General features: G+C 56.0%; 1 protein-coding gene across 2 annotated transcripts in view; it reads left to right on the top strand.

The window, feature by feature from the left end:
- AATK (apoptosis associated tyrosine kinase) overlaps nucleotides 1-13,243 on the top strand; it is a 63,709-nt gene that overhangs the window by 913 nt on the left and 49,553 nt on the right. The window contains exon 1 of one of the 2 annotated variants that reach the window (XM_074972122.1): nucleotides 7,410-7,425. The exons of the other annotated variant lie outside the window; for it this stretch is intronic. The gene's annotated coding sequence lies outside the window, so the exon portion shown is untranslated. Of the gene's footprint in view, nucleotides 1-7,409; nucleotides 7,426-13,243 lie in introns of those variants that run through there. 2 annotated transcript variants of the gene reach the window in all.

The raw sequence follows: 13,243 nt of genomic DNA, 5'->3' as shown, positions 1-13,243 counted from the left end.
CTGTGAGGAATGTCACTGCTTTTTATCGGCTGACGGGATGAAATCGAATCTCCTTGCAACAGGCCCAATTTGTTCTGGTGTGTGAGAGCCATGATTTCGCATTCATTGTCTTACTGGGCATTTACTTGTATTGTCAAAACAGGCTGCAGGCCCTGTGGGGGTTTTGCATTAACTGCCCTAGCTGCAGCTGCCGTTGGTTTGTGCCGTCTCGACTTCTTAGCTGCGCAGGGGTGAAAGATGGACTCCGCTGGCTATGAAAGAAACATGAATTTGCCTTTAATACCTTGAAATGTCACTTTTATGTTCTCCCCTGGAGCTGTCAGACAGAAAGGAACCGCTGTGTTTGGCGCTGATAAGGGATCGTGGCGCAATGTCCTGGGCCGCTTTCACGGCTGCCCTGCATTTTATTCAGCTGTGTTTTGGGACCCTGGCATCTGCGCTGCCTCGGAAGGCATTTGTGTGATTTTAAAAGGTGTGGTGACGAAGGAGAGACCCAAGCAATCAAGCCCCTCTGCTCCCCATTAAATGATCATGCTGGGTTCTGTTCCCATCGGGGGCCCAGGTGCATTAGCCCGTTTTATAGAATCTGTGAAAAGATGATGGATGGTTAGTGAAACGCTGATGAGCTGGCTTATATTTGATAGCGCATGAGGGGGTAATTAGGGTACAATGCTGACAGTTGGTCATGCAGGCATTTCAGGGAGCTGGACGTTATGTAAGCAGCCGTTTTATGGCCGTGGTTGTGTTCCATCTGCAGGAGCACACGGCAGACCCGACAGCAGAGAAGCGGCTGTGTTCCTGTTTGTGTCTGGGGCTGCTTTGTGCAAATCTCCCCCTTGTCATTCTGTGTTTCACTCCTCTGGCAGTTGTTGACGACAATAGGGTGAGGGTGGCCTGGCAGAAAGCGCACATGCAGCCAGATGTGTTGAATTCCCCATGCAGTGGTTACTCCAAAACCTTCCCAGGCCCAGCACTGCAGAAGGCAGAGATCGATTTTGCTACTTGTAAAATCATGAGTGATCCAGTAATGAATCACAGAGCTGTGAGCACACCAAGCTCTATATACGTGCAGGTATTATTATGTTTACCAAAACAATGAGCTAAAAAGCCTGTGTGTGCGTTTGGTTTAAGTACACAACCAAACTAACTGCTTATGAGGTTGGTTTCCCATCAGGCTTTGTGTAAAGAGATCAGCCATTTGCATCTGCAAAACCATTTTATTGGTAAAGGGCTAAATTTACATAGATGAAACTAGCAGCTTCCATTGCTAGGCACTGCACGCAATAGATTTGATGGCCTTGCTCCAGATTCTGCCTGTTAAAAATGGGATCCTGTTTCCCCGTCCTCCTGTGGAAAATAAGATTTCTGTGCATCTAGCACAAAGTCTTGTTAGTAACTGTGCATAACCTAGTTCCAGGTGTGCTTTTAAAAAACAAAAGCACGTTTGTTGTGCAGGAGACTTCATGGTCTTGCTGAGTTTGATTTGTGCTCCGAAGCAAACCCTTTGTGATTGGCACTGAAAATGTTTTCTTGCTGGTGATACCAAACACTCAATTTGAGACCCTAATCTCGTCAAACCAGAATGGATGCCGTCATTTAAAAATGTATCCATTTTAGGGATTTATACTGCACTTCTCACCACAGTGGCTGATCGCACCCTGGCCTCTGAACATTTTAGTTTCTTGTTACAAATGACTCCTACAATCACCATCAGTGTGAGAAGTTAAAGGGGGAAAATAGTGTTCTCTGCTCCCTCAGTTTGTTTGCATTGTGCTTTTGATACCACTTTGGGTCAGGTCAGTATGCAGTTTCCCCAGCTTGTCAGTTTCTTGGGTGTTTCACTGGGGCTGGACAGGAGCGAATGAAAGGCTTTAAAGTAAGAGAAGGTCATTGTAAACTCACAAAAATTGGCAGGGGGAGGGGCTGGGTAGAGCCTGAAGCTACTTTTGGGTCCTTTAAAAAAAAACCCCAAACCCAGCTAGGCTTCAAGTTGATGGTGTTGCTTTCACTTCAGGGGACTCTGGTCCTCATTCACATGGCCCACAGACACCATGGGGAGGAAGGAAAACTTGGGAACAAGCCTGTCGAGACACGTGACTGTCAAACTTTAAAAACAACGAAGAGGTTGGTGGTGGGAGCAAGTCACTAGGCGGCCCCAGTGGGATGTCTCGGAATGAAATACAGGTCATTTGCAGTGTTGACATTTGTTTCACTGCATCACAGATAGGGGGAGGCATTGGGGTGATGTCGGGGTGACGGGGGGCATCAGGGTGCGAAAGTGACAGTGAGGGACCTGCCAGTCCACAGCGGGTGCTGGCCCCTTAGTTTAGCCTGCATGGCTGTATTACTGCTCCAGTCCTCCCGGAACAAATAACTTCTCCTTGGCTCCCCAGCTCTGTGCTGTAGGTGAGTTGTGCAGCTTGTCTGTCGCTGACCCCCTGAGTGCTGATATACATCAGAATACTTCTCTTCATTGGGCTCTCCTGTACTGTTGACTCTTGATCCACGAACTCCCCCTCTCCCCCACCACAGCCTGCATCTATTCCACCCTTTGGGATATCCCAGTGCAGGATCGGCACTCGGATATCAGCCCACATTCCTCTTGGATTCCCAGCAGACTTTATCAAACGCCTCCAGAACCTCCTTAATTCTCGCTTGTCTAATCCACTAGCCAGACCCGATCATTCTCCCCCAAAGCCCAGTGGACGTGCAAAGGCTTCGTGGCAGACTCCGTGCCATGCTGAAGACTCCATCCTTCTTACCAAGCAGAGTGAAGGCTGTGACTTACCAAAGACCCGCTGGGTGTTCAGTGCCTGGATCTTGCTGGATTTCTGTGGAAGTTGGGTGACCATAGGCTGCTTTTTGAATCCCAGCCTAAAACTTCCTTGTGCGTGTCCGCGGGGCACTTGGCCCCTGGCTGTGCCAGGCCTGAGGTTTAGCAGTGGGGTGAGATATAGGGGGTGGGGCTGGGGTGTTCTTTGTTTGAGGCGAAAGGAGCCTCAAGCCAACTCCCCCATCCAGGGAAGAGGGCAGCTTATCAGGGTGATGATTCCCCTCCCTGTTTTCCACCCAGTGTACTGCAATGTCATTCTCACACCCCTCCCACTTCCATAACCCCCAACCCCCCCCCCACGCTCATGTGACCCACCCTTGGGCCCTGATCCCGCTCTCTCATTTTGGTAGCTCCATGGGGACTGCAGTGTCCTCCACGGGGAAAGAGGGGTATTGAGCAGGGTCAGAACCCCTCCCCACCCTGCTCCCAGCCTGGCCATGGGATCGGCGCAGGAACAAGGGGCTGTCACTCCCATGGGCTGGGTCCTGAGGGTGTAGCCCATTTTGGGGAGGTGGGGAGAAAACAGGATGCCCAGAATGATCCCCCCCTTCTGTTTGCGAGCTAGACAGAGCAGGGCTGCGGGCAAATGTCTCTGGAGCAGGTGTTGGCTCCCAGCCCTCTCGGCAGGAGCTCCCCACCCCCTGGGGCTGCCTTTCAAGGGCTTGATGAGCTGGTTCCACTCTCCCCGGAAGTGCCCCGCGGCGCTCGGGCCTGGGTTCCCAGACCTGGGGGTTGCCCCTCAGCCTGGCAGTGCTGCTTGGCTCTGGCCTAGGTCTAGACTGCAGACTAGCCCATAACTCCCTTCCCACTGATGTCAGGGCTGGCGCTGGGATTCAAGAGTTCCCGGCTTCTGGAGATTGTTCTCTTGGATCCAGGCCTTGTGCCAAGCCTGAGAAGCTCAGCTGAGCCCTGGGGAGCGGGGGACAGCAGGGATCCCCTCCCCCAGCCTCAAGGCCCTGCCCCAGGGGCCCCGTGCCCGGTAGCGGTTCTGCTGGGTCAGGCCCAGGAGGGTCTGGGCCTGGGTTATGCTCTCCCTCAACCAGGACCTCTGTTCTGCTTGGTCAGGGTGAGTCCCCAGCGACAGCCTGTGTGATTTGCTGGTGCAGCTGCCTGGGCCCGAGTTGCCCCGTTGGCTGCACTGGGGAGCCGCTTCCCAATGGTGCCCTGGGCAGGTGGGTTTGGAGTTGGCACTGGCAGCTCCTGGGCCTGCCTCGGATGGAGGGGGTTGCCCTTGTGAGCAGCCGTCTGTCTTGGAGAGTCTGAGCGTGGTGTGGGGCCTGCAGATCTGACGCAGCTCTCAGTGCCCTGCCCACGTCCTGCCGAGAGTGAGTGCCCACCCCCAGGCCAAGGAAGGTAGAGTAACCGGAGAGGGAGGCTCCTGCCAGTGTCCATGGCACCTGCGGGCCTGAGCGGGCTCAGGGTGAACTCTTAGGGCTGGAACTTCAAATAACTGGGCTGTGGACTGGGCCTGCCCTTGATGGCTAATGTGCTCCAAGCCCACAGAGCCTAAGCCATGACTCCCCTGCCGTATGCCAGCTCCCCCGCCCCGGGTGCTACCTGGGCTTCATCCGTGGCGAGGTTGCTCGGGGTTTGCAAAGTGTTTCGCTTCTGGGCTTGGGGTGAGCCTGGCGCTTGCTCGCAGCCTGCAGGCTCAAGCACCGTAGGACTCTGGCCACTCCTGCAGGGACAGCCAGGATGACGGGCTTGCCCCGGAAGTGGGGGGTTGTTCCTGGGGTAAGACATAAAGTGGGCAGGGGATGTGCAAGCTTCTCCGACACTGCTTTACTAATGCCCCTCAGTCCCGACTCACAGCGCCCCACGATTCTAAGCCTGGGCTCCCCACACACTTCACTGTTTCCTTCCTGACCTGCAGCATCCGTCTGTTCCTCTTCTGGCTGGACACTTCCCACTGTCCCCACTCAGGCTAGGAGCAGGTGCGCTCTGACGTGGACACTTACCCTGAAGCCTTCAGGGCAGTCACCCCGTTGGCCTCCTCCGCCCAGAGCGCAGCGCTCCAGAGGTGAAAGGCTGGCGTGATCCAGTGACCTGCCTCTGCCTCTGGTCAAGAATTTTGACAAGGATGCAAACTGCTCCGGGCTTTAGATGCTGAAGAGTCTGCCGCAGAGACCCAAAGGCAGTTCAGTGCCCTGTTGGCCCGGGCACATAGTCCGCGCCAGCGTCTGTCTCGCTTGCCTTCTCCGGGCCGGTGCAAACATCCACGTGTGGAAGAAACCAGCAACGTTCAGTCTGCCAGAAGCAGTGGGGCTCTCGGTGCTGGCCCCGTGGCTGCTTATGGGACTCGGTTGAGCAAAGCCGCTTAAAGCCTGACATCTGACCTACCTTGAAGCTCCATAAATAGCTGTATTTGGCTGCTGCTCTCTGTTCTCAATGAGAGAGAGGGAAGGTGAAATGTTACAATGCTAATAAAACATCGATCGGACCTGGGGTGGCTTGAAATGGCTCTGGGATGACGCATGGCAGGTTCTGGGAGCTGCTGTGGTTTGATTGCGCCCTTTGCCTTCAGCGTACTTTTTGCAGGAGGGCCTGTGTGGCCTGCAGTCCTGGCGACAGTGTTTCTGTAGCTAGGGGTGAATTCTAAGGGCTGCCAGGGGAAGGCGACAGGTTCGGACTAGACGTGAGGTACAGCATTGAGCAGTGAGGGGACTGACCCCTGGACCAATTTACCAAAGGAGCTGGGGGAGTTTTCAGCACTGGCCGTCTTTTTAAGGCAAGAGCTGAATATCTTCCCGAAGGCGTGCTGTGGCCCAAGCAGATGGGATGGGCTGGAAGCAGGAAGGCCTGGGTGAGGGTGTCTGGCCTGGGTTACTCAGCAGGTCAGACTAGATGACTGTGACTCTATTAATGCCATTGGAGAGCGGTTTATTTTCTGCCTTTACATTGTCACAGGCTGAGTGTGTGCAGGTGGGTGGGGAGCGCAGGGACTGTGCCCTGGACTCTGTCTGTAAAGCTGCTGCTTTCTCAGGGAAAGGTGGAAACTGGACCAGCCCCGCCTTCGAGAAAGAATCCAGCAGAAATGCCCCCTGGTTTTAATAGGACACGTGAGAGTGCGCCCTCTGCAGGCTGTGCACAGCATTTCCTGCACCAGCGCAGGGCATGGGTCATGTGGCCTGGCGTGACGTGCAAGGAGGTGGATGGAACCCTGTGGCCGTAAGCCCTGCTAGAACCATGGCCGGCAGAGGGGGGTTGTGACAGTGTCGTTCAGAGCACATTTTATCCCATGGGACCCCAAGGTGGCTTGCATGCTTATGTTGATACGCTGGCTAGGCCCACGGCATGCTTTACCCACCACTGAAATGCAGCCCCCTCTGGAGCAGAACATGGCAGCAGCTTAACAGCTCTACTTGCAATGCTGTGGAAGCTTTCAGGCCAGGAAGCGAAAGGGGTGACTGGGACTGCAGACAGGCAGAATGGAGTTACCCCTGGTGGCAGTTGCTTGGGACCCTGAGGTTAACAGAGCTGTCAGAGAGAGAAATGTGACACTCCTGTAAAGTGTGAAAAGCCAAGCAGCAAACAAGCCACCTTTCACCACTCGGCACTCTACAAACCCCAGAGCGGGAGCAAGGCAGTGAGTGGCTGTGTTGGGGCAGGGCAGAGGAGTCTATGAAATATCGAGGGGAGATACGGGGTGTGCAGTTTGCATTCTGGTTGCTCTGCCGGGCGGTTAGTTAGTATCATCTCCCGTAGGCTCCTGTTGGGCCTCATCCATCCACATAGCCGGCTGTGCTGGGCAGACCTGCTCGCAGCACGAGGTATCAGATAACCCAGAACGAGCCACACGGGGAGAGTTTGTGAAGTGGAAAGAGATTTCGGCTTCACAAGTGAGCTTCAGCCAGCGCAACTGGATCAGGTCTGCCCAGAGAGCTGGAGATCGGGGCAGGAGGCTGTAAGATGGCTCGTTGTACCCCCCTCCCCTGCACCAAGAGAGCTGGAGATCGGGGCAGGAGGCTGTAAGACGGCTCGCTGTACCCCCCTCCCCTGCACCAAGAGAGCTGTAGTGGTGGGGGGCTGTAAGACGGCTCGTTGTACCCCCCCTCCCCTGCACCAAGAGAGCTGTAGTGGGGGGGGGGCTGTAAGACGGCTCATTGTACCCCCCTCCCCTGCACCAAGAGAGCTGTAGTTGCGGGGGGGGGGCTGTAAGACGGCTCGCTGTACCCCCCTCCCCTGCACCAAGAGAGCTGTAGTTGCGGGGGGGAGACGGGGACGGTAAGATGGCTCATTGTACACCCCCCCAACATCAAGAAAGCTGGAATTCACCAGGGGGCTGTAAAATGGCTTGTTGTGCCCCCCTACCTGCATCAAGAGAACAGGAGATCACGGGGGAGGTGGCTGGAGGTGGCTCGTCATCTCCCCTCCCCAGCAAAAGGCAGGGCTGTGGCAAAGGCTGGGTGTTTTGTATGCTAGCGTTCCCTTCAGCCAGCAGCCGCGCACAGTCTCTGGCAGCTGGGCTGGCTCTGGGTGCTGGGGCAGCCCCGGGAACGGTGCTCTTGGAGCTCTGCAGTGCAGCAGGCTGCTATCCTGTGGCGATGGGGCTTCCGGATCAGAGCGGCGATCGGTGACGCTCCACGTTGTGGGTGGGTTTGTTCCCCATCCTCTCTCCGCTTGGCCATCCCCTCTGCTCCCCCTCTCCCTGCCCCGGCATGGGCGATTGCATTTAGGATGACAATACAAATCCCCGTCAAAGCAAATGAAGGGCAATTAATATGTGAGGTTGCAAAGGGTTCTGAGCTCTCGGGATGCCGAGAGCCCAGCTGTGAGTCGTGGAATCCTGTTCCCCCACCCCCGGTTCATGGAACGTGATGTGCCAGAAGGCCCCGCGGGCTGCAGGGAAGGTTTATGTTCAGGCTGCACCAGGGCAGGGGAGGCGGGATGGGTGGCCGTTGGAGACGCTGACTCCAGTGGTGTTTGAAACGGGCTGGGCGATCCTCGGGTGCAGGTTTAGGGAAGGGCGCGGTTGTTGTTCTTTACGCTGGGTCTGCTGTCCCCAGCCCGTTGGGTTCTGGACGGGGTTTGCAGACCCCCCCTGTCTGCCTTGCGGCAGCGCTGTCATGTCGTGGCTGGGCTGTTGTGTCGGGCCACTCGCATTGTGTGTCAGGAAATTATCGGACCGGGTAATCCTCCCTCTTGTTCCCTGGCCTGTCTCTACAGCGGGCAGAGAGAGCCAGCTGGCTCTGTGCTCGGCACCCTCTCCTCCCATGCCGCATCCATGTCCCTGTGAATGTGTTCTTGGTGAGTTTATAATTAGGGTGCAGAACAGGTGGTGAAAGTCTGAGTGTCAGACGCGGTCCCTAGCTGGAGGGATCCTGCTCTGGAGCAAGGATGGCCGGGCAGGGCCTCTGATTGCAGGGTGTATGCTATGGGAGTTCACTGCGGCAGGGATCTGCCTGCTGGATGCATTGCTGTGTGCTCACAGCTCAAGCACAGAGCTCCGGAGGTAGGGTGCTTTACGGAGAGCTGGGGGGGCGGAGGAGAAGCACAGGGAGGTGAGGGGAACCTGGTGCTTACCCAGCACTTCTGACTGCCGGAAAACAACCCCTCTGGGGTGTTAATCAGTGCGCTAGCCTCGGGGAAGTGCTGTGGGGTGGTGCTGCTGGGCTGTCGGATGGTAGTTACCAGATAATAGCGTCTGTGATCAATGGAGGGATCAAAGCCATCTCCGAGCCCAGCGCAGGATTTATACACTGCTTGGGGTTAAACGCTCGATGTGCGCGGGGAAGTGAGCCCCCCGGTGCCTGTAATGGGTGGTGGGCATCGCCGGCAGGAGCCCAGCATGTGGCACGCCGATCCGCTCACCTGGGAAGCGAAGGGAGGAGGGGACTCGGGGCACTGGAGCAGCTGGTGCTTCAGCCCAGGGAGCAGTGGCTCTTTGCTGTTCCTTGTACTGACTTCATTTGATTTTTAAGAAATAATCTGCTTAAAAGCTTCCGGCCGCGTCACTGCTGCCCCACAACTGCCAGCGCGCAGCCCAGAGCGCCCCGACCCGTGGGCAGGTGGCGCTGATCCTGAACCACGCGTGATACTGATCCGCCCCCCGCGCTTGGCCCCTGGGGTTTGCCTCAGGCTGGCGTCTTCCCCTGGACAGCTGATCACCTGCAGCTCCCCAGAGAGGGGACTGAGCCCTCTGGGCCACACGCTGCCAGGTGCTGATCAGGGCCTGGGATGGTGATGGGCCCCTACGCAGACAGAAAGCTGGCCATGGTGCTGCTAGCCATCCATTAGAGGGTGACAACTGATTGGCCGGTGATGCTAGGGGTGCTGGGGTGTTAGCCACGTACTGTTCAGTCCTCATGTCTGGGAATCCAGTTCAGCTCAAGGTTCAGACTGGAGCTCCATGTTCCCCCTGGTCGGTGCAGGTGGCTTTAAACCCTGCAGCTCGTGTGTGCTGGGGAGGGGAACAGAAGTCCCTGCAAGTCGTAGCCCCCCCTGGCAGGGAAAGGGGGCTGAGGCTGGTTGAAGCAGAGTCCTGCGTTTCGCCTTGTTCCCTTCTTCCCACAACCAGTTTCTCTCTCGTCACAGCTGAGTGGCAGTATCCACCTTGAGAAGCGGGTGCTGGTTTTAACTACAGAAATGAAGAGAAATTCTGAGGCAGGCAAATGGACTTTCCTGAAGCATTTCTCACAAACGGCTGAGCAGAACCAGGCCCGATCCATGTGGGTACTAATGAAGGGAGGAGGGAGAACGTCCCTTACGCAAGACTTTCCGGCTGGTGCTTTGCTCTAGCTTTGTTGAGCCGGCTGTGTAGAACCCAGAGCAGGCAGATGCTGGGCGAGAGATCTGCCTGCACATGGGCTTTGTAAAATCCAGTTAGCGCGAGAGTCTCGCCATTTCCATGACGTTTTTTGTGTAGCAAACTTTGTGAATCAGAATGCAAAGCTGGGTTGTTTCCCTTATCTGTTTTTTAACGGATTGGTTGATTGCCTCCCCCTGCCTTCCCCTCCCCCCCAAATCTGAACCAAGTGCCAACCTCTGAAACAGGTTTTATTGGTCGAGGAAGAGCCTGATTCTGTGCCTGCAACTCCCCTTTGAAACCAGCGAGCATCCCAAGGGCCCTGTGTGTACGGGCCTGGCCTCTGGGGCACGAACATGCAGAAACCCTGCGCTGGTGCAGTACAGATAAAAGCCCTTAAGGCCAGGAGTTATTTTTATCTTTAAACATAAGCAGGTGATGTGGTGAAACTCACAGTCACCTATTTGGGGCTAGACATGTAGATTTGTGCCTGCAGAAATGTGCACGTACCCTGTACCCGCTGTTACTTGGATTGCTCGCACAAAAGAGCCGTTGTGTGTCTAGCTAGCCAGTTAGCTGAATGAGAACTTATTAGGCACACCGTTATGGTGTTTGCACTCATGTGTTTCTGCTCCACTGGGCTTGTGTCTTTAGGCCCACGATAGCACACACGCAGCTCTGAGGCAGTGGCCTTTGTCCTGTGGGGAAGGAGCATTTGGAAGGCTCGCCAGGTTGCTTCTGGCATGTCGGTGGTTTTTTAAACAGTGGTGACCCTTGGGAAGGGTCAGGAATTAATTCCTTGCCAGGGCAGCATGTTGCTCATGTGTGTGCCCCCTCGGACACCAGGGCCATGACGAGCTCGGAGCAGCGCAAGAAAGAAGAAAGACTTAAAGGCAAGAGCAAATGTACTCTGCAGTGCCTGGGATTTGCTGCATCTTCGCTTATTGCACAAGAGCCCAAGCCGGGCACTGCAGGGACCCCTGTGTGTGCGACAGGGAGATTAAGCCACCGTGTCCAACCACCAGCTAAGACTGAGTGGCAGGAGCCTGCCACATACAATTGGACTTTAATGGTAACTTTGCCACGGCCCGTCAGAGTCGCCTATCAGACAGGAGTTAGGCTAGGATGAGACACTTCTGAGCAAACCCCGCAGTGCTGATATGGCCAGGAGAGCGCTCTCCTCTGGGGAATCCTGGCTCAGTGTCCCAGGACAGCAATGGGGGGCACAGTGCTTCGGGAGATGCTGTCTTTCAGATGAGGAGGTTTGAACCAGCTTTAGAGCCCCTTCTTGTAGCATTGCTTAGCCGTTATCCATCAGCCCTTTCTGAAAGTGGGTTGGTATCATTACCTGTGAGTTATCAGCTGGGGAAACCCAGGCACAGGGAGCTGACCTGATTTTTCGCAAGGTCAGTGACAGAGCTGGGATTAGAACCCAGGAGTCCTGGCTCCCGGTCTGGTGCCCTGTCAGACCATGCTGCAGTGGCGGGAGCACTGGGGGGCGTTCGGCCTATGGGAATTCTCCCCAATGCAAACCTGGCTGCGGCCAGCAAGTGAGGTCATTAGGTGACCAAGTTCTGCTGTTTGGTGCCTGTTGATTGGACGTTGCACGAAATTGGAGGCCGGGCTGAGGCCCCTTAAAAATGTTGCTCCACATTTATAGGTAAATTTAAATCGGAACAGTTAAAAATCCTTTTCCTTTGTTATTGACCTGCCACGATCTGAGTTCAGGGCTGGGCGTTTCCCTTGCTAACATGGGTGACGTTGGTCTGCGTTCGGAAGGAGCCCTGCCCCTGACGTGTGTTCGGGGGCTGTACCAAGGGGAACGGGGAGCCCTGGACTTGGGGCTTGACAGATCGAAAGCTTTTCCCCTCCATCTTTGCTTGGAGATTCGCTCTGGTACGTGGGGCTGGGAGGGTGGGGTGGGTGCAGGTCACCCTCTCCCTGCTGCTCCACTCTCGCAGGCAAGCCATGGGGCATTGTGTTTCGCGAGGACCCGGGGCTGGCCGCGTTCCAGAGAGCAGCGTTCTAGCCTGTGCCATATCAGAGAATGGGCAAGCAGAGGCCACAGGCATTACATAAGAATGGCCACACTGGACCAACGGTCCATCAAACCCAGTATCCTGTCTCTGACAGTGGCCAGTGCCAGGTGCTTCAGAGGGAGTGAACAGAACAGGGCAGGTATTGAGTGGTCCATCCAGTCATCCAGTCCCAGTGTCTGGCAGTCAGAGGTTTAGGGACACCCAGAGCAGGGGATTGTGTCCCTGCCCATCCTGGCTAATAGCCATTGATGGACCTGCCCTCTGGGAATGTGTCTAATTCTTATCCAATGCCCGGGCATTACGGTGTCCCATTGATAGTCGTTACCACTATGGCCGTGTGCCCAGTCCCTAGTGAGGAGCTAGGAGTGGCACCACTTTGCAGCCTTCGTTTGGAAGGGCTGCGTCACCCTTGCCAGCACCCTTTAAGGCGGGCTACACAGGGGGGAGGGGTGTCAGTTCCCATTGACTTCACCTGGGGCCAGGCCTGTATCCGAGATTTTCTGTTTGCTACTTGATTTGCTTCTGCGTGGGTCCCTGCTTGTCTCTGTCGCTCGGCTTCAGAGCGGAGGCTTCTGGTTTTGTAGCTGCACTGATCACGGCAGATAAAAATAGTCTGCTCCTCTCCATGCTGCTTCTCCCTGCCTGGTACATAAAAGCTCCCCTGACAAGCGCTGCCTGGCAGGTCTGCTCCTTGCCTCTGCCATCAGAATGTGCAGCTCCCTTAGTCTGGCGCAGGGAGGTGTAACACCCGGGTGTGCAGTAGAAGGGTTCGGCCCCCTGGACTGAGCCCATTGTTGGTCAGCTGTCAGACGAGCCCTGGGGCTCCATGGGCAGCCCTGCCCAAGGGGCGGGCAGCGTCAGATACTGCACTGGGCTTTGCTTTATTGATGTGTGTGTGCAGCTCCCAGTGGAGTCTGTGTGGGCTGCGTCCGGGTACCCGAGGATGCAGATTGGCTTACGGAGTCTAGGGGTGTCTCTGTGGGGGCCTGCCGGCCCGGGCAGCATGCTTTCTGTTTGATGCTCTTGCCACCGATCCTGCTTCAGCGAATCGCTCTCTGGCCTCTCTGACGTGCCTGTCACAGCAGTATCCAGGTGTCATGATCCTCTGGAGCAAACCAGCCTCAGCTCTCAGCGTTCCAGTGCACCGTGCAGAGGGAGCTAAAGGTGCCATTTGAAAAGGCCCTTAGCTCTCTGGACTGTCGCCTGCGGGTTTCTGGCCTCATGAAGTTGCTACCTCTGCAGCTGAAAGGGGAGAGGCCTTTGCTGCCTCTGGAGGCTGCCGGAGCTTTTCAGTCTTCGGCCATGGTGACGTGAGGGCTGGAAATTGGTCAGGAATGTGCACAACCCCCACATTCGGGTAGCACCTGTCCCCAGGATTTCCCCCTCGCCTGCAGCTGCGGGCTTCACAGCGTTTGGATGCATTCACCCATCTGACAGCCAGGGGCTCAGCCAGACCCGAGGGCCTTCCGGTCTTTTGGTGTTCTAACCTGCAGTGAAGGCGATGGGCGTTGATGGCTGCTAGGGCTGGATTGGCCTCCCTGGTCCTCTGCAGTCAGTGCTTCATGGCGATCTGGACGGCATGGGAGCCCCAATGGGACGGGATCTGTAGAGCTCATGGCATAGTCA

The sequence above is a fragment of the Natator depressus genome, chromosome 14 (assembly GCF_965152275.1).
Source record: "Natator depressus isolate rNatDep1 chromosome 14, rNatDep2.hap1, whole genome shotgun sequence".
NCBI lineage: Eukaryota > Metazoa > Chordata > Testudines > Cheloniidae > Natator > Natator depressus.
This window is presented reverse-complemented; position numbering and strand designations above follow the sequence as displayed.